Raw genomic sequence first — 5,244 nt, forward strand, 5'->3', positions numbered from 1 at the left:
CTTGGTCAAAACCAAGAATCGGAAGCTACCCGACGTCTGCCCAAATATCGTCCCTATCTCCTTAAATGAGTTTAATTGCCTAAAGGAGACACAGACAATCGTGTACCATAGTTACAGGATAGNCTGAAGGAGACACAGGCAATCGTGTACCTTAGTTACAGGGGATAGATTATTAAATAAAATTAGACTATTGTTTTATGTCAACGACAAAGTAAAGTTATATTTTAGATGTTCAGTAAATATAAGTTATATGTTATGTACAATACGTCTGACCTGAATATTAGTACAGTTGGTTAGTAGGTATATCCAAGTGAGACGGAGTTGGTTGGCNAGTAAATATAAGTTATATGTAATGTACAATACGTCTGACCTGAATCCTAGTACAGTTGGTTAGTAGGTATATCCAAGTGAGACGGAGTTGGTTGGCTATGATGACAATTGGCGATAGACGGGTCGTTGAATAAAACAAGTTAAGTTATAAATAATATAAATAAGACGAAAGTAATAATATTGAAAACTATGTCTATAACGGCCACTCAAACACAACTGCCCTTTGTTAGTTCGACGTCAGTAGCTCCGGACTACAGACGAGTAGAATTGTCACATCAGCATCTCCCTCTATGCTAATTAATATGTATTACGAATTAAATAAATAGAAATAAAACGTGTGTAATATAAGTGGTAAGAACATAGTAATAAATGTTCTTACACAAGTATTCTAAAAAAAATAAATAAATAAAAATAACTGTAATATTTTCTCTTGTTTCTTTTTGATTTAAACAGATTATTGTCAAAGTTGATATCGTCGCGGTATACCCCCTTAAATACCTTTTCTTTTTTTTTATCTTTTGCGAATTTTTAGTAAATGTAATATCTATTCGACTGCTCATAATATATTATACATACCATGTACCGAAATTGTATTTTAATCGTTCAACCTACTAGTTTTGCTTATGTCCGTGTATACCTATATATACTGCATACATGTTAAAACATATCCATGTGCCCTTGCACACGGCGAATATAATAATCTTGTAAAAAGTCGACTGTCGAGGGTAGCCGCTGGAGTCGCTGGTAACAAGTGGTGTGAGTATCGTATATGAAAACGTAGAATTTCGAATTTTTGTTTGAAAAATATATAAAAAAAAACACATGAACGTTTTGACTTAATTCCATACTGGTATCGGATAAAAAAATTAAATACAAAATAGTTTCCGAGAGGAAAAGTAACATGGTAAACCAATACAATCTGATATGTTATTAAAATGATAACGCCATTAAAGGAAATTCTAGTGTAGGTACCGGATAGTGCAAAGGCTGAGTTGGATGCTACCGCGGTAATTTAACATCATTAGTCAATAAGACAGCTCTCACGTGGATCTCTTAGCCTCACGGACCTCTGCCAGCGTATTATGGCAAGTTCATATAACAGTGTTCGTGTCAGGTTTGATGGGTTACAATAGCCAGCCGTGGATGAGCTAAAAAAAGGGTTTTTTATTATTATTACTATAACGTAATTCAATTCTTCTAAAGGCACACACGTACTTAAAAATATAAACTATATATTTCATTCGTCGTTAATTATTATCGAATTTGTATTACTCTGTGAGTNTAATTATTATCGAATTTGTATTACTCTGTGAGTTATGCACGAGTACATTTCTGGATAATTTTGATTGTGAAACTGATACAGTTCGCTTGTGAATTTTTGTTGTACGTAATCATTTACATGTTGCCAATAAACACAATTTTTATACATTTTGAATTGTCGTTGTGGTTATATCATTTCCACCCGTTGCACTCTTTTTATTTTCGATTACACCAAGTCGACAATAACGATAATAACAGAATCGTCGCCGAACAAAAATTTTGTTTGTTCTTATGCAATCATCGTTACGAAATAATAGATTCTCATTTGATATTAAAATACAATTAATTAAGTACTTGAACGTTTTGAAATGACAAAGGCTGATGACAATGGCAAATATACTGAAATCATTCAGTTATATACTTTTGTTACAATCTGTATACTTAAAAATTACGTTATAAATGTTATCTCTATACATATACAGATTGGAACAAATCTATCTTACAATTCATTTAATTTATTATCTTCATGACATTCTATACTTTTTTTTTTTTATTAATTTTTATAATAAAGAACTGCATTTAAAATATGTTTTATGTTATTTTTCGCAATTACAAAAGATATTTGAAAAGACCAATGTTTATTATAGTATAAATATATTATATTAAAACTTCAAATGCCATATACTATTAAATTAAAATTTTTTTATTAAATTCAAAATGTGTTCCGTTTAATAAAACATAGTTGACACCCTTACAAGGCATAATGGATGAATTTAAAATATATTACATAGTTAATTATTCAATAATAATGTGTAACTAAAGATAAAAAAAAACCCAGCACAGTGGGGTCGTGGCATAGTTGGGTCCAGTATAGATGATATCTGACAGTGAAAAAAAACACATCATAGTAAAATTAATACCTTTTATTTTTTAAGTAATTGAGTGAATTATGATAAAAAACACTTTGTATACATATAGAATGGAAATAATCTAACTGATATAACTAATGATCTATATTTTATAAAAAAATTTTGTATTAATTTTNCTGATATAACTAATGATCTATATTTTATAAAAAAATTTTGTATCAATTTTTACTATATAGGACTATATTTAAAATATGTATAACATTTATATAATATAATTAAAAATTGACTTTTAAAATATCTATTGTATACTGCGAAAAATAACATAAATTATATTTTAAATATAGACCTTTATTGTAAAAATTGATAAATTCAATGATTTTAGTATATAAAGTGTTCAAAAAATATTTAACGTTGTTTTTCAGTATATAGTGTTATAAAAGTATATAACATAGTTATATATTAGAAAAATCTCGTTAGTAATTTTTACCAATTGTATAGAATAATTGAAAAAATGTTTGGTTTTGTATATTTTGCTGTAAAAGCAAGGTTTGGTATTTGACTGTTTACATAAAAGTGTTTATACTATTTGTGATATTTAAAAATATAATACTTGAGATATTAATATACATTATAAAAAATTATATTTACTCATTCTTGCTCCCCCCTTCAAAAAAAATCTTTATATTAATGTGATTATAAAATTTATTTAAATAAAACAAAAGTCGAACAATTATTTCGAAGAAACTGTTACCATAACTAACAAATTATTAAAATGTATCATATGAGAATTGAAAATATTATTTTCCGTAAATTACTTGGATAGAATATGCTGTTATTAATAATTAAAAAATTAATTATAACAATATAATTATTGAAGTTAGAACAATAGTACGAAACTTTCAATTTATCAGTTAATATTGGTATTAAATATCGAATTATAAGATATCAAAATAAAGTAATGTCGGACCAAATCTAAAAATTATATTAAATACTATCATACACACATATATATAATATATATATGTGTGTGTGTATGAAAGTATTTTTTTTTTTAAACATGTGACCTAATTTTAAAAACATTTCCAAAATTTCCAATTTTTTATCAATAAGAGCCTTCTTGACTTCCCAAAAAATGTAACATAAAGTCCAATTTTGTTTAACAAGGTTGTTGTACCGAATGTTTACCTCCGATGAATATGGCTGTATTGGTCTGCAGTTATTTTCCATAAACATATTAACAGAGAAATACAAGTCACCAATAAATTTATCTATATGGTTGTCACTAAATTCACCCTATGAAGCTAAATGTTTCATAGTGTCTATGATATCATAAACGTCAAATAAATATTCCGTTAATTTTATCAAATAGAGAAGACTATAATGACGTTAGTGAATGTATTGAATTCCTGTATTAGACATATCTTATAAGTTTCATTTTTGTTGGTCTTTTTTTTAATTTCGTCCCAATAACAATTTACATAGCCTATATATTTTAATACTTTCTTATTGAGATTGCAGCTCAACAACATATGAAAATATCTTGATTTATCGTTCATATTATCGAAATTAATAAACTAACTTGTTCTAAATCCATCAAACAATTGGTCCATGGTAATTTCTCCATTAATTTTATCACAAATATTCACACTTTATGCACAAATATGCACACTTTTTTTAAATTCTTCCCAATATTTGTAGTTGCATAATTTTTGTAAAGCTGGAATATTTATAGAATTTACAAAATCAAATATGAGAATAATAAAAATTCCAAACGATAATATATATTGAATATGCATTTTCAAATATTAATTTTTATCGATTGTGAAATCAAATTTGATGTTATCAATATTTTCAGTATAGAGTATTGTAATATATACAAAATGTGTTATTTATTTTTAAAAATGTCGACAGAATTAATTTTTTTAATTACTTTTAGTTGAGTAAATTAAAAAGAGACGTTTTACTATTATAATGTATAACTTAACACAGCTTTAATTTTTTTTTTCGGAATAACATTAATAAATCAGTATTGATCCCTACTTTGTCGTTAAATAATAAAAAACCCAGCACAGGGGGGTCGCGACACAGTGGTGACGTAGCATAGTTGGATCAAGTGTAATGATATCTAACAGTGATTAAAATCACTATAAAAAAAAAACGCTTCGATGTAAATCATTAGATATTGTTTAATTTTAAAAAATTGGTGGATTATCCAAAAGCTACATGATCTGCTAGATCCTTATTAATATCCTGATTAAGATAAAGTATGAAGAATGAAAAAAATGAAAAAAAAAATTTTTTTTTCCATAATAAAGTATTAGCAATACTTTAATTAATACATTAGCATTAATTTAAGATATATATAAAAGTGTCACTATTTTCGGAACACTTTCAAAAGTTAAGTTGAAAAAGTTAATTTTTTGTAAAAAAGTTGTCATTTTAAATCCCCCCCTGTGTGCAAGTAAAGGGTCACATATAAAAAAAAAATATACCAAATGAAAGGTAATGATATCATGCATCTAAAAAAAAAAAATTATATTGAAATGTTCATTTTTGAATAAGTTACGGCAGTTATTAGTAAAAAAAATGGAAAAAATTTCGAAAATTAGCGATTATTAAATTTGTAATTTTTTTGGAGGTTTCCCCCATTTACGGGGAATGAGGGAAATTTTTTCAATTTTTAAGGTAATGTCTTCGACTAGATACGATTTGTGATCTTTTGACGTATCATTAAAAGGAATCGGTTCGGTGAGAACTGAGAAAAAGTGGTAACAGACACAAAAAA

Source organism: Daktulosphaira vitifoliae, unplaced genomic scaffold, assembly GCF_025091365.1.
Source record: "Daktulosphaira vitifoliae isolate Bord-2020 unplaced genomic scaffold, ASM2509136v1 Scaffold_4, whole genome shotgun sequence".
NCBI classification, from domain to species: Eukaryota; Metazoa; Arthropoda; class Insecta; order Hemiptera; family Phylloxeridae; genus Daktulosphaira; species Daktulosphaira vitifoliae.